The following is a 23,340-nucleotide window of genomic DNA, read 5'->3' as shown; positions in this document are numbered from 1 at the left end:
TAAAGGAAGACCACTTTTAATGACAAAAAATGCACTGAAATAACAAATCTTTTTTTTTTTTTTTCCCCAGTAGGACCAGTGTAAAAAAAAGTTTATCATTGTGCATGAGGCTCTGTATTTGCAGGCAAAGGAGAGTAGATGGACCTTAAGCTTATTGTAAATTTGGGAAATGTTGCCTTGAGATATCCCAGTGAAATACCTCACTACTCTACAACCTGCCCAGTGAGCCTCATTTTTAGTGTGAATCCAAACAGAAAAATATTCTCCATGCAAAAGAGCAATTATAGGCCCAAAAGCATAGTTCAAACATGTGTAGCTGATTTAGGTTCCCAAAAATACAAGTACTGGCCTGTTTCATTGTCATCCACACAAAGAACTGAGTCCTAAAATCCTTTACTCAACTAAATTCTTAATAAGTAAACTGAGACTAACCCTCTAATACCAGATTTGTTAAACAACATGATTTAGGTCCTTGCTATTCATGCACCTTGTACAACTAAAATGACTGTTAAAGCTAGAATCATGAAAGAGTCATTTTATGTAGCTGCTAAATTCCTCTCAAATCTCCTTGCAACTTAACGAGTAAAGAAAGCTCAATGTGTAATGCCAGCTAATGTGGTTTATGCTAGAAAATAGTATCAACCTATCTTTGTAGCTTATCTAAGCCAGGATAATACTTTTAGCCTTTATAGTAGACCCAACTCCATTTTTTCAACTCTTGACTATGTATTTCCTGAAATCCTTTTCCAAAGAGTTAAATTGGATGTGAAATCTGTACTAGGCTATGGGACGCTCTTTGTTCTAGGAGGAGGCAGCAAAGCTTTGCTTCTGTATCACTTTCATTGCCTTCTGATTGAGGTTGACAGTGTGACAGGAAAGCAAAGAGAAGCAATTGCAGGCTGAATGAGAGCCTTTTTCAGCCATACAGCAGCCTCCTCCTTAGCCCCTGAGAAAAAGAGGTAACAGATGCCGATAGCAAGAATCCCTAACAAAGTCCTAACTTTGATGCAGACAGAAGACAAAAAAATGGGAAAGATTGTCTCACTTCAGAAAAACCTTGAATGGAGCACAAAGGAGGTGCTGGGGGGAATATCGCGGGGCTGGAAATGGCTGGGAGAGTTATGGAGCGGCAGCGGTCTCGAGAAATATATTGTTGTGAAGGTTTCAGGTCTTCGTCATCTGCTGTTTCGGCAGCGTGAGGAGTTGCGGAAAGTGTCTCCAGCGATGGGGGGGTCGGGGGGGGAGTTTTTCACTCTGCCGTGAGCTGCGTTTCCAGGAAAGGCACCTTTTCCCTTTCCAGAAAGTCACGTTATTTACACAGAAAAGGATCAGAAAATAATGGCTGGGGGAGTAAATAGCTGCTCAGAGTAATTTTCTGATGGAAGGAAAACAAAGCGGTGATATATTTGTTCTCATCTCACTCGGAACAGATTGTGCGCAACAAGAGTTTTCCCATTCACTTCTGCATTCTGCAATATTTATTGTCATGCCTTTTTAACATGGTTTAAGCAAAAAAATGCTCTACCAGGGAGCTTGTCTGTAACCTTTGGACCTCATAGAATAACCTTAAATTAGTGCAGTGAGAAGACTAAAAATAAGAATAGCTTTTGTTTGCTCAAAACTGATCTGGCCCCTAAGATGACACGAGCCCAGCAGATCTCCCCTTTTCAGTAAAACTGTGGCAGGAGCATGCTCACCCATGGAAACGCAATATTAAGTGTGCTTGTATGTAGACGATCGTCTCAAACCCAGGTCCGATGCTGCACAGTATTTTGGATAATAGAGCAGTATTCTCACATGGTAAGGTGGTAAGAACCTATCCCCCCCTCGAGCCCTGTAGATGGATAAACCTCAGTTTACCCCCAGACCTCTGCAGAAATCCTATGGCATATGCACCAACGGGATTAAAAACAGAGGATGAAGTGGGCAGGTGAAATGTGCCGCCTCCCCCTTTCATCCACGCCGGTCACAGTCCTAATGTTATTTGCCTATGTTTGCGTGGAGAAAGGGATGCTACAAAACAGTGGCTTGCATTTTTCTTTCCCCCAAATGTTAGTCTCAGATGAAAGAAAAAGAAATGTTTCTGCAGGGAGAGGGATTAGGGTTGGTAGGACACCATGCTAACAGCCCTACGTGGACTTTTAAAAAGCTGGGCTGTGTTACTGGCCTAATGGATTGATGTGGTTTAGTCTTCAAATGGGTATTTAGAGATGGTTTAAATGTGAATAACCGAGCGATACCTTATTAAAACCAACTGCCTGAGAGAATTATAAATTCACAGCTCATTCAAATAAGAAAGGAAAGCCCATGACATTTCCTTAAGGAGTAATGATAGTCTGCAGTGTCAATATGGCTTTGGTATACACACATTAAAATGCTCGTAAGCGTAAGTCTCTATTTATGGGGTAATGGCATGCAAAATTCAGCTGGATATTTAAATGGAACATATTTCCTCTTTCATAATTGCAGCATTGGCAAGAACTAATTTAATTATTTTTTGCCTCTAATTTAATATTCAGCAAACTATTTTATTTTCTCAAACATTGTAAAAAAGGATTTTCTCCCTGACTTAGACTTTGTTTGCTAAGTTTCATGGCTGCAGTATGTAAATTTTATGTCTGAATTAAAAAAAACAACACTTAAAAATAGAAGTCGTAATAGACACACACTGAACTTAAACTACAGTGGTGTTATAGCCATGTGGATGTGGCACCATAATTATAGTTTAAAAAGCAATTAAGATAAAAGCCAGTACAAAGAGATCAGCCAAATATCAAGAGACTAAATTCTAAGCAAAACAAATCTCTAACTTCAAGCTAAACAAACTTTTGGTGGTCCATGTACTCAACATTTTAATATTCATATACAGACATGCAAACATGCAGAGTGTTTGGGCTGCAAAAATGTTCCTTTAGCAGCAAACTGAGTTCAAAACCTCTTAAAGCTTTTCAGGAAAAAATTCATAATGGAGATCTCAAAACATTTTGGGGCAGTTAAGCTCGGCTTTGCGGTGCTCATGGTTGACTCCTGTGTTGGGGTCAAATTGCTTGTCCCCTCTCATGTGGGACCAGGTTCTGAAATTTGGCTCCTCCCTGGAGGTACGTTGGGCAGCGCTGCTGTGCTGCTGCTGGAAAGCTTGGCAAAGATTTGGGGTGTTTTCTGGGGAAATACTGAGTCACCGAGAGGTGCCTGAATTAACCTCCTGTGCAGTCTGTATTGCACTAGCAGGTTCTAGGTTGTATGTAAACATAAATATAGGAATACACGTGTACACACATGGTATAAATGTTTACATTACACATGTGGCACACAGACATATGTGTGAACAGATACATTTGCACATAAATTCAATATATTCATGTAGATATGCTGTCCTGGTCATATATGGAGAAGAACTATATGCATTTCACCCGGACATCCCTTTTTATTCCTTTTCTGTATCAATTTCTATTACAAACCCATTCTTATATTGCAAACCCAGCTAAAACAGACTGTAGAAGACAATTATAACCCTACTTTATGCTTTTTGAACCTATAACAACCCTACATGATTTAATACCTTGCTGGATTGCTATTAAATGGTAGACTTTCCAATAGGAAAGTGTAGTTTTCTATTCAATTCTGTAGGCAGACTGACTACAGAATCAAATACAGAATTACAAAGCACAAACTGACTTCTGATGTATTCAGTTTTATGGGAATTTTCCATAGGGGAATACATTATGTCTTAACTAATGTTTTGCCTTAAAACATAAGTTTTGCTGAACCAATTAAATCAACCAACTAATCTTGCACATGAAACATTAAACAAGAATGAAGTGTCTGCAATTATCAAATAGCTTTGATGTGACTAAATATCTATCTCTATGCATCACCAATGTTGTGGGTTTAAGTCCCAGATGATGTTAGACATGCTGAATGTAAATGTTTGCTGTCTATATGTTTCCAACCAGCTGAGTCTTGGAGCAGCAACACTGCTGGGTTCATAGAGATGGAAAACCAGACGCCCGTTGCTGTTACTAGGAAAGGGCCAGTTTGCATTAGAACATGGATAAAAAAAGATAAAAGAAAGAAAGAAAGCTCTGACATGGCATTGCACTGAACAGGCAGCCAAAAAGCACCACAGTTAATGCCTCCCAAAAGCAAGATATTTTTTTAAAACAGAAATATTCTTTAAAAGCTAGGCTAGAAGGTGAAAAAAGAAGTATGAATAACATGACAGTCCAAAAGTAACGTGTGGCATAGAGCAGCCCAACCCCACTGACTCGGGAGCAAAACCCCCGCAGCCGGTGCAACGCCTCCCTCCTGGGCAGCAGTGATTTTGGGAACCCGATACTCAGAGTTTTAGAAACTTTAGAGGCATGAGAAGTTGTGTGCGGAGGTGTGGCCTGGTAATTGCTCACCTTTTTTGTGCAAACACAAAAATACAGCCCCGGCCAGGTTGCTTGGGAAGTACCGATGTGTGCGGGAGCAGGTGTGGATGCTGGCAGGGCCCTGATGGGAATGCGGCGTGGGAAAGGTGGGACACACAGCACGGCCCCAGCGCGTTTGGATCAGCCTGGCAGCTGAAGAAGCACTTTCTGTTTAGAGAAATTATTTAGACCTCAAACTCTTTGACACCGGGACTTTCTTCTCGCTCCGTGTTTGTACAATATTCAGCACGGTGGGGTCAGGCTCCAGACTTTTCTTTCATATTTTTGATTATTTTTTTTTAATGTTTTGGTGAATGTAACGGTTTTGCTGTTTTTTTGCAGGGAGAAACTGAGATCTTCGGAAGTTGCTCATGAGATGGGCATCCCTTGTGGTTACAGCTAAGGAAGAGTCAGGCTCAAACACCCAGCCTGATTCAGGCAGCAGAAAGACACAAATCTGGGTCTCCCCAAGCAGCTGAGAATGCTGATTATCAGACTACTGCCTTGGAGGCAGAGCTCCCCCAACCCAGCCTAGAAGTGCCATTTATTTTGTGTAAATAATTCAATATTCACTAGACATGAGAGATGCTTGAGGCTGTAGAGGTCAAGGAGAAACTGAGCAGGACCCATCTCTGAAGACCACCAATGAGTTATTTTGATACCACGATGTGAGGCATTACAGTTCAATTCTTTGGGTGAAGTGAGGAGCAAACTTGAACTGTGAAATGGGGTTGGTATTACCTTGATGCAAGAAATAGTAGCTGAACTATGTATGCAGGGGTGGAAAAAGAAAAGCGATGTTGGAAGGACACAATCTATTTTAAGAATCTACCATCACAAAATAAATAAACTCACAGTCTAGATAATGGTGAACCTTGCAGTTTAATTAAAAAAAATCAATTATAAGGATAAGAAATATTAATAAGAAATAATTGTTTCCTCTAAATGTCAAAAATGACTGAGCGAGTTATCTGCAGTGAGAAAACTTGTACTTTCTCTAGCACATACGGGTGATTTTCATTGAACAGTGGAAATCCAACTAAGCAAAGAGGTGCAGAGATCCACGCTTTTCCCCTTGCATCTGAACTTCTTGTTATCACATTGGCAATTAATATTTTGTATCTCCTGAAGATTGGAAGGTGACTTACAAAGATGAATTAATCAGGCATTGCAACACCTCAGAGGGGTTGATATTAGCAGGCACACTTTGCAAAAAGGGGAAAAGGATTCCCAGAGGTTGTGTATGACATCCCATCAGTGTGACCAACAGCACCCTCCCAGCTGCTTCATCGTATGTGCTACACATTTAACAATAATTTTACAGGAGGGATGTTACAAAACACTGGTGTAATGGCTGCATTCCTCCTCCTTCTCCTTCCCCTCCGAAGTCTGCCTTCAGAAATAGGTTTTGGCCATTGTACACATTTATCAGATAGCGCCGAGTAGCCTAACGTTGCCACTACATGGGGAAGAGGAGGTGGTGGGGAATAGCCATTACATGTGTGTGGACACTGTGATAATTTTCTTGATTTCAGATGTTTTGCTAGTTATGATAAAAATTAAAACAATTACAAGTGGTAAAAATGAATGTATCTGAGGCAGTATTTTGTAGACTGGCATATCTCCAAAAAATCAGCAAAGGTGAATGGTGTAAATAAGACAACTCCCGCTCCTGCAGCATTGCTGTAGGTGTTTGGAGAAGATGCCTCAAAGGGCAGGAGACAGCCTGAATAATTCGCCCCAAGGAGACTGAGGCTTGCCGCTCTCTTCCTATTTAAGATAAAAATAATGTTTCCCTTCTCATTGCTGACTTGCCTGAACGCGGTAGGATCCAGAAGTGCTATGCTCCAGCTACAGGGTGGCGATGAAGGAGGTGACAGCTTGGACATGCCTGCTCCAGCATGGAGAAGGGAGTCGGTCCTCTTCCTCGCCAAGATGAAGCCAAGCGAAGAAGGAACTGGGGACCAACAGACACAGGACCAGGGCTTTCACCTCGGATGAAATGTCAGGCTCAAGTCCCTGCCAAAGGGTCAACACGTTATACCACGTGAAAGAGCTACAAAAGCAGAGGTGCCCTCAGACCAGAAAACCTTGTTGCGGAGTAGGATTGGGTCAGTCCTGCTGGTTTTAGGCACTCGGATGAGACCCCTACGTCCAGAGCCGGGTTCACCGACCAGACGTGGCTGACGTTGCACGCCAGGCGCCGGCACGAGGAGCTTGGGGTTGCACCCCAACTCAGTGGCAGGCACCCTGAGTAGTTATGCGTCTCCCACCACCCCATTGCCCTCATGTTCCACCGCACCCTGGCCCCAGCCTGCTCACCAACAAGGTCAAAAGTTTCTAAGGCAACCTGCCAGACGGACGGTGCAACTGCATAGCCTGTGCTTCCTCAGGGAAGCAGGCTGAAATGGCAGGAATATGTACAGAATATGATGCCTCATTAGTTAACATCAAAAATTCCTCTGAAATAATCATTTTTAACTCATTGCCAATTAAATTAAATTAATATATGCCTGTAGTAACATTTGGGTCTCCGGGAAGAATTGGTCTTCAATTAAAAGAGAAGCCAAACACCATTAAAATAGAAATGTACAGTAAGTGCGGTTGAATTCCACCTGTTCATTCCAGATGTTTGCAGTGATTCACACATCTAAAGCTCAGTAAATAGAGCTAATGATGGTTCAGAATATCTTAATACCAATTGCTGCATCACTTAAAAACAGAGCTGCTTAAACTGGGTTAGAAGGCATGCTGCTAAAAACTCTATAGGGATAACACTGCCCTTGTGGCATACTACAGCTTGAATTTGCTTGAGGATCCAAGACTCAAGAAATTCTCTAGGGATCTGCCTCGGATTCCCGGTTTAGCAAAGGGAAGAATCTGTGGATTAATAAGAAGAACAGAAAATGGAGTACAAAAAGAAAGATGGTTCCTGTGAATGCAAAGCGCAGCGCTCCTACATATATGCCGAGAAGTCAAATATCACCTGGCATTATCTGTGTTTGCTGCTTTTTATGCCATGGGCAAGCATTGTTCCCCATATGTATGTCCATGCAAGGGCAGCTGCTCTCACAGCATGTTTACATTTATGCATGGGGAAGCTAAATTTCTCCTCTTTTGTAGCCGCTCTGACTTTAAAGTCTCTGGGTAATTTATTTATCACCGTCATTGCTCATTGCTACACTTACACACTTCCTTAACAGGGCAGCATCGCAGAGCTGGAGATCTAAAGAGCACACTTTTCCTTGCATGGGAATGGTTCACAATGGTTAAAGATCATGCTCTGAGCTGCCAACAAATTAGAACTTGTGGAAATCCTCTGCAATTAAAGGAAAACAATTCAAAGAAGATCTTTTCCCAGCCTGGGAACTAATGAAGTTGGCATTGCTATACATTGGTGTCCCAAGTCCCCAGTCCCTTCCCCACATACCTTTTGTGCTGAAGCTTCCTTTTGTGTTCCCCACAAGTTCAGCATGGACGTTCCCAATTGGCAAATTCCACATTTATAAGAATTGAGTATCTCTGAGATCTTGTGCCCCTCCAGCAGTTTGGTTGTAATTGGGCCACAGATTTTAAAGCTGCAGGTCTTGGAGGAAGAAGGCACGGGTCAGCATTGGTTTTGGAAATGAGACTTGTACTTGGGGTCAGAGATGAGTTTTGATGACCCACCAGGAGATATAATTTCCAGAGCAGAGGACTTTCCACTTACAAAGCCTTGCCCACTCTTCAGGCTTTGGGGAGCAGTTGTAGAGTGAGTCCTAGCCAGTTTAACACTTTTCTCCTGGACCTATTGCCCCCAGGAGTCTAACTGGGTACTGCAAAGCCTGGGGTAGGAACCCCAGGCACACCTGATGTCCTCTGGTAATCAAAGAGCATCTCAGGCGTACAAGCATTTTGTGGTCCGCAGTTCCTGACTTAATGCATATGGATTGTCCCTTGAAATATAGCCAAGAAAGACATAACTCCAAGATGGCAGCTATCTCAAGGGTCATCGAAACAATAACCACAGGCTCTTCTTTATAGTAACTCCCTCTGTTTGTAGCGGAAGGATCTCAATGCTCAAAGCCGGAGGACACCAGGATGCAGGACCAGGAGGATTTCATGAGGCTACCTCATCCACCCCCTGCCTTAAGCCAGGATTAGGGCTAGCTAACTACTCCTGACAGATATTTGTCTAACCTGCTCTTAAAACCCATCCACAAGGTCCTTTGACCCTCTGCTCAGTGCTCCTGTTAATTCAGCACTTTCCTTAGTGAAAAATGAGAATATGAGAGTGGGAAAGTACGGACTGTAGCTGTCCTTCTCTGTAAGGACACTCAAAATATGTTCATCACTGCCTTGGGAAGAGAAAAGGTTATTTTCTCATCACAATTTCTTGTGTGCTCCTGGCCACGTTCCTGCGGGGAAAACCCAGGGCCAGCCGCGAAGCTCTGCGCTGGGTGGCACTTGGTGGGACCTGCTGGGAATACGCCGGGCAGAGTGGAGCTGGCAGCCAGGGAAGCGGGAATGCTGCTCCAGCTGAAGAGGAGGGTTGTGTTCCCTTCCCTTCCGCTGCCTCTGCTCCCTCGCAGGCACAGTGTTTCCGCAGGCTGTGCACAGGGACCATTTGGGCATTAATTAATAGGATTATTTTCTTATGAATTCCTTCTTCCCTTTTCCATAGGATGCTTTATGAGAGCGGTAGGTTTGACTTCACTTTGGTAAACTGCCAGGGCTGCATTTGCAGGGCTAGGGATGTGACGATAGTTATGGCCACCCCATTAATACCGTCCGATATCGGGCACATTCTCAAATTAGGAGAAACACAGGATGGTACGTTACCATTCCCCTCAGCTCATAAATGGAGATACATCCATTACTATAACACATCTCCCACACATTGAGAATGTCCCCATGCACTGGATATTCCCTGTGGAAAGCAAGACGGGATCCCAGCATCGTGCCTGGAGGGTGGTTTGTGTGCGCTAACTTTTCCCCTCAAGTAGGATTTTCCTGAAAACCAGGGTTTGAAAACATCAGTTGTGTGGAGAAGGAGCAGCTCAAGCCAAGGAGGCACTGAGTACCTTTGCTACTGCTCTCATCTCAATCTCTTTTCTTCATTATTGTAATACAGCCTTTCATGTGATTTCTCTATGTAACCGATAATGTTCTTGAGCTTGCATTTCACAGGAAAGGTTATTTTTGAAAAGAATAAAGAAAATCCTTATCAACCTACACGCTTGTTGTAGGAATGCCAACTCTCTTATAAGTGCAGGCCCATCCATTCCTTTATTTTGATGTAAAAAAATCTCCTGGCCTGCAACTACAACATGTAAGAGGTATTGCAAGCAGAACTTGATCTCATCTCACTCTGAAGACAGCAGGGCCTTTCTCCCTCAGAATAAATCTCAAACAAACCCCCCTCCTGCGCCTAGCTTTACTGGCAGCTTCAGCAACAAGAGATAAACTTCAACCTACATTTCCTTTCCAAGCTTAGTTGTTCAACACTTTTTTTCCCCCACACCTGCTTCGATCCCCTGCAAGAAGTAATTCTCCAAATGATATTGTGGCTGGGGATAACTGAATAGCCCTTCTGGTACAACGCAGTGATACCACGGCAACTTCTGCAGGTCTCAGTGGATTTCATACAGTGTGCCTCAGAAAAAGAGCCCTCCCCCAAAGGGGTCTTTGAATCTGTCCCCCATTATAAGCACATCTTGCAGAAATGAAAGAGGGAATGGCAAAAACTGGTGCCTAGAAAACTCTTTTCCTCACCCTGGAGCATTTGGACCAATTGCTAAGCTCTCAGAAAGGTAAAGCAGTCAGGTATTCTGACCGTTCACAAATGTCTAGGAGTCCCTCTCCTTTTTTCTGATCATTGGAAGATGGAGAAGGGGATCACGGCTCTCAAATATTCATTCAGAACAGATGCCTCCCACTGACAAAATCACATTCCTGGGACAAATGAGCTTCCACACAGTGTGAAGTGTTTTAAATAACTGAAGAAAGCTTGCCTCTATTTTCTTACATTCTCAGAAAATACAGCATCAAATTAATCTCAAGGTCAGTGGGGGGATCCAGGTGTGGTGTGGTATGGTAAAGGCCGTTCACCAGAAACTTCACGTGGCAAAGTCTGCCCTGGAGGAAGCTGGAACGAATGCAAAAGGGGGCTGGGGGCTGGCCATGACTTATTGCTATGGAGCCGTGCTGTCAACCCATAGCAAAGGTAGCGTGGCAAGTGGGAAAAATGCAAAACCTGCTGAAGGGACGAGACATAGATTTTCTGTAATTAGCAGCTGACGCCCATTGATTTTTGAAACAGCAACTCTTTAAAATAAAACAGGTTGCACAATGGTCACGCTGGCCCAGAGAAACGCGCCTGAGCTCCCGGGTCTGCTTCAGTAACAGATAACAGTGACACCACCGCGGCGTTCAGCAGCATTGACATGTGCATGCAATGGAGCGGGGACTGCATCTAAAACCCCTTTCTACTTCAGACCAATTTGTGTAAATAAACGCAAACATTTCTAAGGCTTGATTGACTGAAGTCAGTGAGAAGGTCTCTGCTGACTCCACTGGGCTCCAGATAAGGTTCTTCAGTTCAGTAGCTTCCAAAATGCATCTGCTTTTCTGATTTAGTGCTATTGTTTGATGCAGGTCAAAACCAAATGAGCCTTAATTAGCTTCAAACTGAGTTCCCATGTTTACAACGTACTGGTGTATATTTCTACTTAATTCAGGTATATACATCGTCAGTCATCTGTGAACTCTGGCTTCTCTTAAAATACCTGCTTGTCTCGGTCTCTTGCTAACTGCAATGCCATATTTCTAAATTCTCGTATAATCAAAGGTACACTAAAAATAGAGGAAATTCTTGTATATCAGGACAAAAAAAAAATGCACACAACTTCTTTGCTCACTGATGCAACCAAAACACCCAGGAGTTATTATAATGTGCATTCCCCTGACAGAGACTTTTATTTCATGCAAATTACTATGATTAAGATTCGAATACTTTTTTTCCATTTTCGCACATTACTTAATCAATGTGAAGTACTGTGTAAAAATTGCATCTCTCTTCATAACAGTGATTTTGACCAAGTCAAGTGTTGCTGCTAGAATCCTAATCCAGACTTGTGATTCAATTATCATTTAGAGACTTTCTAAATTCAAATTAAGTTTACCAAAAAAAAGTTAATATCAATATGGATCATTTGTAGGTTTTATCAAAATAGCTTCCTGTTGCAAGGGAATGTAAAACATGTTGGATTCTTTCTGTTTCATTTACTTCTTTAACTTAACATGAAAAATATACAGTGCTGCATGGAATCTGAGCATTAAAATGTATACCTTGGGACACTTCTTGTTCATATTGCATTGTTTATATTTTATAGGCAGCCACCCTGAGAGCTTACGAGAATATTTAAGCTCTGGATGTGGGCATCTGATTGAAGAAATCACATTACCACAACTTCATGAGTTACTGTTCATCAGCAGAGCCCCAGAAACTCACTGCTACCTCATAACCCAAAGTAGGTGTCTGCTTCAGTCCTTAGAGCTGCAGCTACCTCAAATAACAGGTAAAACCCGTGTCTGTTAAAAACCTCCCTCCTCTTGGTGATCTACTTTAAAATTTGGATGGGGTATGCATGTACACAGCGCAAGTTGCCCATGACCTGCTATAACCTCGTGGCTTCCATTTGTATCGCCAGGAGTCAGGCTGGTTATTTCAGTCATGGTTTTGGGGGGGATAAACTCACTGTGGGCTGTTCATGGATGTTAAGGTCAGCAATAACTATGACATTGGTCTGGCCTCTTACATACTGATGCAATTTGGCATTGAAAGCCAGCAATGCTGGTAACAAATATTTTTGGGGAAAAAACCCCAGCTACTCAACATAAAGAATCCAATCAGTGGAGAAGTTGCTACATCCCTTGGCCCCGGAGATAACACAATCTATTGTGGAGAGCATTAGCCTGGAATTCGTAATGTAAAGCCTCTAGATTTCAGAGGCTACTAGAAAATTACATTTTCATTAATGTTTTGACTAATTATTCTCTTACAGCCACGTAGAAAGGTTACCTGGTCTCTTAAATGTGGTATGCGTCTAGTATGCTAGCAATTTTCCTTCCTTTTCATTCCTCACAGGACAGAAATTAGACATTGTCATTCCATATTATTTGTGACATGTTGACATTATAATTTAAAAGGATGCAGCAGTTCTGAACAGCTGGAGAGTAATCCTGAACAATCCTTGACAGTTTCCTTTGGAGGATGAATGCCCCTCCCTGGAGAACTGCACAGTCTCTTATTTTAAACTAACAGCTAATTTTAGACAGTTTGCCCTCTTAGAAATGCATGCCACAGAGACTTCTCTATATGGTGAACAGCAGTGACCAGAGATAAGCACCCACACAGAAAAAGAGAGAGCTCTAAAATAGATTTTTTTCTCTTCTAAGAGACATGACTTGTTTGCTGTATTGCCTGATGGAGCCAAAGAGAGACTCTCATTGCTGGTGCTCTCTGAGACAGCCCTCCCTCGTGCTATGCTGAGCTGAAAGCTTCGTGGATGCCGCAGACACTGTGGGATTGCTGTGGTTTACTTCTCCTCAGAGACCTGGGGGAATTGGTTTAAGCAGAGGGGGGTTTTCCCTCCCCTCCCCACCCAACAGGTTTGGCACACTGTGCTTGAAACCTCTTGCTCCTGGAAGGGAGCAGGACGCAATCTGCAGCAGGGTCATGCAGCACCTCTGTCTCTCAAAGGTCTTGGATGCAATGATGCTGAGTGATGGGGGGGCACGAGCCAGCAAGCACCTCACGGAAGATGGAAACCCGCTTCATATGGCTTTGCCTTGTGGGTTGTTGAGAGAAGGGAGAAGGCTGGGACCTGGGGCATCTCCTCCAGACATCTTGCCAAGGAGGAGGGGAAGCTGCTGTGCCTGTCAAACAGAGCCCCACTGCTCCTGCCCTTCTGCAGCTATGGTCTAGCCTTGAGGACAGGTTCAAACACTCCCGACCAATGAGTGCTTGTGTCTTTAGCCAGAAATGCCTTGACTTTTTTTTCTTTCTTTCTTTTTTTTCTTCCTTTCTTTTTTTTCTTCTTTTTTTTCCCGAAAAGTCCTGACTTCACATCATCACGCTGCTGGGACATCCCCGGCAAAGGTATGTTGCTTGCAGATCAGACATCAGGCAGGTGACCCATTTGCCAAGTCTGTGGGGTGATTTGGATTCAGGTTAAGGGTAGACAAAACCTGCTGAAATTATTATTGTTTTATTGTGTGTCGTGTAGTCATTGCAAGGACAAGCAAGAAGCACAAGAGAAGTGGTTCTCTCTTGTCACAGGAGCTAACACAGAAGGGGAGCTCTCCTCAAAAGCTGGTTCATGCTCTGCAGTTCTTGTCTGTCCTGGGTACAAAAGCAAGAGCAAAGAAGGGCTGAAGGGACAAACCCTTTTGTGCCATGGACTGAGCAAAAGGCCCCCTGTGTTCAAATAGGTGCAAGGCTGGGTCAGACCTGATTTGTGCCCAACCACATTTTTCACAGATTTGCAGCAGACATTAGTGTGGTCAATCTGGTCACTGACAATTGAATCCCACTTCACTGGGACCACTGGAAGGCTTCGTACTAGCTCTAATGGGGCTTTGGTCCAGCCTTTAATCTGTACAAGGTTTTTTTTCCATGCTGCACATCTCCTCTGGGGAACAGTATGTCTTTTCTGAACAGGAACTGCAGCTGGTTGCAGAATAAAAATGTCTGGAGTTGGGCTATGCTGGATATTGTGCCCTGTGAAGTCAAGGGGAAACTCATCACTGGTTTCAAGGACAACAGCTTGAGGTCTCTTCTTCAGCTGTCATTCGGGAGTTTGCCTCACGGTTCCTACCAGTTAAATATTTCTAACAAACAAGGACAGTGATCCAAAGAGGAAAGTCTGACAGAAAAAAAACCCCAAACCAAACAGAAGAGTTCCTGGTTCTCATTTCTCTAATTAAAAAGACCCCCCTCAACTCTAAAAGCTCAAATCTGGGTGTATTACTTTTCAAGAAGAGAATACTTCCCTTGCAGAGTTTAGAGCAGCAAGCTTAAAAATCCGGGTTTTGGACTGAGGTGATTTTAAAAATAATTTCACTGTATTTATCCTGTAGTTGGAGGAGGCGATAAGCCATGCAAAAGAAAACCCTGTGAATGTAAAGAGACTGAGTGGACTGATACAAATCCACCTCTGCCAGATCTGTGTTGAGAGGACTTGGTCACAAGAGTAATGCTGTTCCTGTGAAGAAGCATTTCCAAGCTCCAGCCCTCAGTATAGCATGTGGAGTAGCTGAACAGGTAATACCCAACATTGTGCCTTGGGGCCCGCCGGGATGGGAGATGAAGCTGTTCGAACACTTGTCTGTGTGCAGGCACTCGAGTGAATATATAAAGTGTGTGTGCCAGAGCTGAAGGGCTTACAGGACTCAGGTGTTTGCACCTGATAAAAAGCCAGGACGAGTGTTGTGGGAGCGTGGGAGACTGAAGAGGAGAAGTCAAGACTCGATCTCTTTCCGTGAATGATTCATTGCCCTAAAAAACAGCATCTGAACTGTATTACTGTATTTTTGAATGAGGACCATGTCCCCCCTTCTAAGAGAGGACCCCAAGAGCAATTCCCCTGAACGTGGGAACAATGGAGACAGTGGAGCCAAGTAATTTTCCTAGGTCCTTCCAAACTTGTTCTCAAGCAGTTGCTAGAAATGCGAGCTCAGTCAGTTATCTCTCCAGAAAGAATAAAATACAATAAAATGGCTTAGCAGAGTTTTTAAACCCTGATATCCCTATTGATTTTCCATGGAAAGACGACAGTGATGAATAGTAACAGTGCAATGCCCTCAGGTTGGTTTTCTTGTGCTGAGACACAGAATGTATCTAAACAAGTCTAGTTTTACTAGAAATTCTCCTCTGGAGCACAAGTCACCCCTATCCATCATGGTCCCTCAGATCAGCTCACTACCCCATTACCCTCTCCATCATGGCTCTAAGTATGGAGTTGATGCAAATCTGTTTAACAACCTGCGATGTGACCCAGGAAACGTGGTGGAAAACCACGACCAAGCCAAGGGCTGGGTGAGTCTTGCAAGCTCTGCTTTTTGAATGAGGTTCAGATCCTCTCCTAATTTCACACAGGTCTTTGCAAAACATTCCTGGGACAGCCTGATGGGGAGAAATCAAGGGCATTGGGTGGAAGAAGGGGTGGTGGGAAACACAAGAAAACTCCTGCCTGAGAGCTCCTGAACCACGACACGGTCTGAGCTTGTCCAGCAGATCACCCAGGACTTCGTTCCACCCTGTCATCCAGCAAATGGAGGCCTCTTGGAACCAGTAGACCCCGATGATGATTAGCAGAGCAGATTGCTGACGTGAGGCTTGTTCCTGCAGTGTCTAATGTCTGTATGTGCAATTAGAGCCATGGACAATTCTGGCCCCAAATAGCTGCCTCCAAACCAAGGCTGGTACTACTTGGGAAGGAAATATCTGTACCTCTCTGTAGTTCCCCAGGGATGGAGCTGTCTTTATCTGTGAAAAAGGCTCCTAACAAGCCTTTGAAAGTCAAAGTCCTCTCCTGACTTGCTTCATCCACTGGCAACAGAAGTCATCCCTTCCAGGATAGAAAGAAAAACAACCCCCCCTCCTTATTTTCTTTCCCCCTCGCACATTTTCAATTAAAATAGATTTGTGCAAGCTATACTGGATGCGCCGCAAATCTCTTTGCATGGTTAAAGTTGATTAATTTGGGTTGGAAGTGAAAATTAAAAAATGGCAGCCTCTCTTGGGCCTTGCGGATGATGGAGCACAAACGGAGATGCCTGAGCTGGTTCCGCCTTGAGGAGGACCGCCTCTTTCACCTTGGGTTAAACACTCAAGAGCAGAGCTGGGTTTTGGGGGGAGGGGGTTGGCCTGAAAATAATATGTATATAATCCTCAAGATAATCAATTTCTTACAGATGCTTTGTAAACTTTCGTGTTCAAGAGCGCAAGCCATAGTACTTTCTAAATCCCTAGGGGTTGTACTTGATATCCATTTATTATTTCCTAATGCTATTCAATCTTTTTTTCCCCCTGTTTTTTTGAAGCTTGCAGCAATAAGCTTGAGACTTACGTCGGCAGTCGCCACCGCTTCTGCCATTCTGCAGTGAACTTTGTGCGTGTTTTCATATTCCTTTTCTTACACTCCTGATAAAAGCATTATCAGGGAAATTCAAAAGCAAGCAGAAAACTGGCATAGCTAATTTAGGCTAATTAGTATGGCAGAAGCTGAGTCTTGTACTTCAGAGGTTCCCATGCCCTCCCATGTCTCCACCTGATCGCCTTGTCCAGCAGCAAACCCAGGAGGCAGCTCCAATTATATCATAACCTCTTCAAACACCAAGCCACTCAAGCTAATTTTATCCTATTAAACAGACTGAAGGATTCAGAAGAAAGGTTCTCCCCCAAAAGCTTCAATTACCAGTGTCCCTGATTACCATCTTTACAATCCTATATGCTACAGTTAAATACTTTTTTGCTTAGTGTTGCTTTCTTGATTTAGATGAAAAGCGAGTATTAAGAGCATGTCTTTTCAACTCAAGCAAGTGACATTCATAAAAAAAAAAAGGAACCTCTCTTGTTATTAGCGTGTTTAATCAAAGTCAAGTTTAGAACCGCTCAAAGACAGTGTAATTGGGGAAATGTAAACATCCCATCGCATCCGGTGGCATTTAAAGCAGCCACAGGTAACTGCCAATAACAGCAATGATGGCCAAAAGTATTAGATCTAGTGGAAAAAAATATATAAAGAAAACAGCAGGATCTCCTGAAGCAAGGAAATGTCGAATGGTGTTTGAATTAAATCTCATGTCACTAATCAGACAGAAAATAGCCTCTAAGGTATTGAGCTGGTTCATCCTTCCTCGCACCGACACGCAGTAGACGTTGGCCTTGACCATGCAGTCACGCCTGGCCAAACGCAGTCACCTGGGTCGCAGATACGCCTGGGCTGAGAGCAGCACATAACCTTTGCTCCCTGTGGCCCAGTCTTGATGGTGGCCTCGAGCCTTCGCTCTCCATCCCCACGACGCTCCTTCTCTGCCGGCCTTACCCGCGGGAGGCGGGAGCTCACTGGGGAACCACCTTGCCATTTTCCTGGTCAGTGCCTTCTGCAAGGGGGCTGCAATCTTGGCTGATGACTCCAGGTGCTGCTATAATTCAAATAATAATTGTAGGATCCAGGTTATTATTTTTAACACCAGAGAGGGAAATGGCAAGAATATATGTCATCTGAGCATCAGATTAACCCTCTCCTGAACACTGAACCTGGGAGAAGTTCAGGCGATGGCAGTACCTGTTAGGACAGCATTTATATGGAAACAACACGAGGATATCGATCACCTGGGAAATTCAGTAGCCCAAGTCATGGCAAAAACACATCTCGCTTTTCTTAAAAGGAATTTGTTCTTTGCCTTCCCCAAATAGACTGATTTTGCTTATTCCTCTTCTTCCACAGGCAGTAACTGTTTTAAACATGCTTACGACTTGATATTTTTGTTTTCTTTCAGCATCATCCCAACTTGTGAGCTCCCAGTCCGTCATGAGCTGGAGATATTTGGGGGTTGGATTTCGCTTCTGATCCACTCATCCTTGCAGCTGAAAATGAGCATTTTTCTTTCTCTCTAGAAACAAACAAACAAACAATTTCTGTCATTTAACAGAAATTGAATGAGTTTCACCCAATTGCCCGCTCTTTGGGTGATATGGAAGTGCCATTGTCTGCAGACAATGATTCTCATGCAAATGAAACAACAGCTAAACAAGAATCCTCCCTATCTCTGTTTGGGCCAATTTTCTTAACGTTTCAGCAAAGCTTAATCTGTTGGCAGAAGTGTTTAGGCCCATTAACAGCTAAAGTCACAGAGTCCACAACTCACCCTGCTGACAGTAAACAAGGAATTTGAGGAATGGCCTTTAAACAATGGCTAAGCCACAAAACATTTTGTCATCAAATGCTGTGAAAGGCATATAGGCTGATGATTTTCTTCCTTGGGTTACAGCGATTTGAAAAACCGGCTTCCCTCCCCTGAGTCCCCAGCGCCCTCCAGGCTTGGGTTACAGATGTTTTATTTGCCTTTCCAGCCCTACAGCTGTGGGATGGGTTATGCAGGTGTGCTCTCGACAAATGAGTCATTCCAGGGCTTCGTATTATTTATTTGTATTGGCCGTCTCGGAGGCCAGGGCCCCCCTGTGCTCTGCGCTGCCCAAACACAGGACAACGCGATGCTCCGTGCCCCACAGGGCAGATTCCTGGATTTAATTTTGTTCGCGGAATATTGCGCCCAGGTCCTTCCCTAAGATTGTCATGGACAAAAAGAGAAAATTTACCCTGGGGGACAGAAATAAATGGTAATTGCTAAATAAAATAAATTGCTAAATAAAACCCATAAAGCTTGCATCTCGCCAGCAGGGCTGGGATGGAGAGGAGTTGTGTGGATGCTGGGGCTGCTCGCCCCACCGTGTTTCTCAGTTAGAAGCTCTACTGGGTAGTGCCAAAGGAATTCCCTTTGCACCCCACTGCCTGAATGGCACCCACATTTATCCCCTCCCCCTGAGGAAAGAAGCACAGCCAAAGTGATGGCAGACAGTTGCAACCCAAAAAAGGATGTGGACAACTTTTTACCTGGAGTTCTTTGGAAACTAGAACTCTGAAAACTCATGATGCCAATTTTGCCTCCCATGTGCTTTTCCCAAGCTGAGCTAGAGTGTGCGTCTAGCAAAGAACTGAAGAGCAGCATGTTACAGACCCTGCCGTTGTGTCCTTCCCATAGGGGAGGGCAGGAGAAAGTGGCACACCATCATATCCCACCCAAATTGTCCTCACCTGCTCTTTTGCCAGAAAGCAGTGGAGAAACCAGAAGCAACGGCAAGGACTGCGGCTCAAAATAATCTTCCTTCACACCTGGCCCAAAGATCATCAAAGGCAACAGACTGAACAAATCAGTGCTAGTGCTGAAGGGCCATTCCCAGATAAACCGTGAGTGCTAAACCAGGTTTCTGATATCTTTTTCTCTACTGCTTCTCCCCAGGAGAAACCAAAGAACAGGGAAAAGAGGAGAGGAGTGAGGAGCAGAGCAGGTTATGAAATGCTCTTCGGCTCCATATGCAGATATCCCATACTTCGACTGGTTCAGGCTGCATCCAAACTATATTGCATCCACCAGTGCCAGGAGGGATCCCCATTAGATTGAGTGGGACAGTTGGCTGTGCCAGCAATGCAGCGCTAGGCACCAGCCTGCAGCCAGCTGCATGGCAGGACTCTTCATCCCCAGCTCTGGACTGTCCACATTTCACTTCTCCACCTCTAACATTCATTGCCATGAATGGCAGATGAAAACAAGAGGTTATTTTAGTATGGTGACATCTGGGCAACAGTTTGGCAGTTCTTTTCCCTGACTTTGGTATAGATTGGTTCCAAGTTTTCAACCAAAACTTGTTTTCCCCAGTAAATTAGTTCTGTAGCAGCCAATATTCTGGGTTTTGTTGGAATGTAACTGAAATGAAATGAACGAAAAATTTTTTAAAAAATAGATTTTTGTTTTTAAAAGTAAAATAAGAATGCTTGTGGCCAAACATTTTTGCCCTTTGAGGTACCATTTTTTAAAATAAATGCTTCAGTGTTTCACGGCAATTATTAAAAATGAAAACTGGTCTCAGTCACTCTATTAAATGCTGTTATTCGTCCGTGCCAACCTTGTTTCACCTATATCTTTAGACCACCACGGTTACAGTGACACTGTTGCTAACTGCTAATTAAATGTGGGAGGAAAGAAGGTTGTGAGGCATTTTTACAGATGGAAATTGGGACCACCTCTGGTGATGGCAGTACCAAGCTATAGGGGTGAGATCAGAAATTAATTTTTCCATAGATCCTTCCGTATAATTCTCAGTAACATGGTGCCGTATACTCACACCCATGTGAAGAGATGGCTGTTGGGTGCAGTGTTGGCTGGTGGCACACAAGAATACATGTCCCACCTCCTGGTGTGGTGCCACTATCCCACCCTGCAGCCCTTCATATGACCATTTAACTACAATTCCAGCTTTTCCCTGACTTCACGTTCGAGCTCATGTGAACAGATGGAGAGGCAGGGCATGAATTAGATAAGTAAGAGTTGGAAGCACAAGGAAAGGATGAAAACTAAGAGTTTAGCATGGAGCAGACGCCTTTATCAGCAGTACTAGGACCACAGTGATGTATTTTACCAGAAGAGTGTGACAGCAGCACTCCATGAAGGCCACTTTTTACTGGACTGAAAACTCTTTTCCCTAGTCTTAAGGTACTAAGGTTTCCTTATAATTCCCAAAATATCAACCAGAAACACCCCTTGGAAACAAAGTGGAGTTTATGCAGCAACCGAGCCTTCCAATCTACGAGACAGCATCGAAGAGGAGATCTAATCAAATTTTAAAAAGAAACAAGCCATAAAACTCAGATCAAACTCTCTAAATTTTTTTGCCTATTTCTGACAGACCTGAACATTTCTTGGAAGAGTTTCCTCTAAAATGAATAAACCACCATCTTAACCCTACAGCAGGACTTCCCCCCCACCCCCTCCCCTATATATACATATATATACACACACACACTTACTTATATACACAAATAAAATGCCTACGGTAAATCAGTTTGCAAGACATGATCCTGTAAGACGCTGATTAGGGTGTCCTGATGGGGAAGGGGTCCCAGGGGACCTGCAGGACTCTGGTGGGAGGAGAGACTCCAATGCCTGGTGGGTCAAAATGAGGAGGCACAGCTGCCACAGCTGGCTTAGCGTGATGGGGCATGTGGAGGGCCAGGCAGGTTGATGTGTGACAGCTGATGGAAGGTGCACTTGGAGCCTGAACACCCAGTTAAACTTATATCAGGTTTTAGAGAAAAACTAGATCCAGTGAAATTGGAAGAAACTTTTTACGTTGCGTGCTGCTGTCTGTCGGGTGCGTGCTTTTAAGGACGGGGCCATCGTTAGGCATGCACGGTGGTTATCTAGAGAGAGGCAGATGCTGCAGATATTTATATGTTACTGTTTTCAGGGTGTACAACAGTTTTCAGTCTCCTCCTGAAATGGTGCCTCTCAGTGTGACCAGCTCACTTGTAGTTTTGCATCTTAAGAGGAGGAAGGGCTCATTTTGGTGAGTGGGGCTTTCAGCCTTTTCACCTCTTTTCCTTGATTAGAGAGGAGGTGAAAAGAGAAGCCTGATTGAAACCTATTAATCTAAGGACTTGAGTAAGAGACGTTGAATGAATTACAAAACTTAAAATTATTAGAATTATCAGAGAGACAGACAGACAAGCAAAATTTGACATGTATTGAGCATGTAAGGACACACCAGCTAATTTGGAAGTTTTCGTTCATTTTAGAAAGTCAAAATATTTCATAGCTTTCCTTTTTGAGGGAGGTATAAATTAAAGCTGGATATTTTACTGACAAAATATTTCTTCTTTTGGGCTTTATCACAGGTGAAAATGATCTCAGAGTTCGCAGCTTAGTCCCAGTTAATCAGAACTTGCAATCAGAGACATCACGTTGTATTTCTGCCTGCAAATGAAGCCAGAGTTAATATTCCTGCGCGGTCCAGGAGCCTTTTTGTGGGCAGATGGACCCTCCATCCACAAACAAGGGGGAACGGCTCTGCTGCAAAGTGAGATGCAGGCTCAAAACGTGCCTCTTCAGGGAAAGGGTGGCATCCCAAACACAAGGCTTTCAGCCTTGCCAAGTTCTCTGCAGGGTATTAGGAGCTTCTTTTTAGTTGCCTAAAACCAGCCACTCAAACTTTGCAAGCACAAATATTCACCCCAAATGTGAGCGTGGCATGAATCAAGCAATAAAAGTTAATCGGCATCATTAAATCTGTCAAACCAGCAGGTTATTAAAATTACAACTATTCACTCTGAAAATGGGAACAAAAAATTATGCTCCAGCTTTCTGAGCCTGTTTGTCTTGTTTTCCCACACTGCTTATGAATTACTACAGTATATTACAATGTCCTCTATCCATCTTCATTAGCATTGTGAACAAATTGTATTGGGCTGTCATGCAGCGTTTTTTTGGTATTATACAAACATATATGATGTACAGAAAATGGGCAATTTAATATGAAAAGAATATTGTGCCTCAGAATTTTTATTTTCTAAACAGTCATTTCAGTTGGGAATTATTGCATGATTTGTGCATAATTTCTCATGGATAGTTATTTAAATATAAATAGGGAAAATATGTAATTCCATATGGTGGCTATCTACCCTTTCTTGATGCCTCTCCATATTTTTAATAGTGCAATAAACAAAAGATAAAAACATCTCTAAGCCACACACTAGTCAAAAGAAGATAATTGTGCCTGTATGTGTTTATTGTAATTTGAATGTGCTTCAATTAACTTTCCTCAATATTTCCCAGTTCTTTTAAAAGAAACTTAAATTGGTTTTTATTTTGTGAAATTTGTTTTCTGTGCAATAAGAAAAGAAAAAAAAAAACCCAATGCCTTTGTTTACCTCATTATGGATACATCCTATCCAGGAGCAAAGCTCCAACTCCTTATTCCCAACATCCTTTTTTTTTTTTTTTTCATTCTCACATGCTTCCTATTATACTTTAAGTAAAAATATCAAATTTCTAGTGCTCCCTAGGAAGAGGCAGCTCATCATCACTCAATATATCACATATCAAAGTGTGGTAAAACATGAAAATGGCAGAAAAGCAAACTCTTACACTTTTGCACTGCAGTCACTTTTAAAAGATGAGAATTTATTACCCTTTCCTCCTACAAATCATCAGGGCGACTGGAACAGAGAGAGTGTATATAGAATGCTTGTTGTAATTAACCCTGAATCTTTTATTTAAACAAGGTCAAACATTTTAACAGCTTTATAAATCAATGTTGGGTCCG

General features: G+C 43.1%; 1 long non-coding RNA gene across 1 annotated transcript in view; it reads left to right on the top strand.

The window, feature by feature from the left end:
* Positions 1-17,048, top strand: part of LOC128140101 (uncharacterized) — an 89,369-nt gene extending 72,321 nt beyond the window's left edge. Inside the window, exons 3-4 of the long non-coding RNA XR_008234618.1 lie at positions 11,786-11,971; positions 14,535-17,048. This is a non-coding gene — a long non-coding RNA (uncharacterized LOC128140101). The remainder of the gene's footprint in view (positions 1-11,785; positions 11,972-14,534) is intronic.
* Positions 17,049-23,340: the final 6,292 nt, after the last annotated feature.

The sequence above is a fragment of the Harpia harpyja genome, chromosome 3, assembly GCF_026419915.1.
Source record: "Harpia harpyja isolate bHarHar1 chromosome 3, bHarHar1 primary haplotype, whole genome shotgun sequence".
Classification (NCBI taxonomy): Eukaryota; Metazoa; Chordata; class Aves; order Accipitriformes; family Accipitridae; genus Harpia; species Harpia harpyja.
Note: the sequence above shows the minus strand (reverse complement) of the source record. Positions and strands in the feature narration are given on the sequence as shown.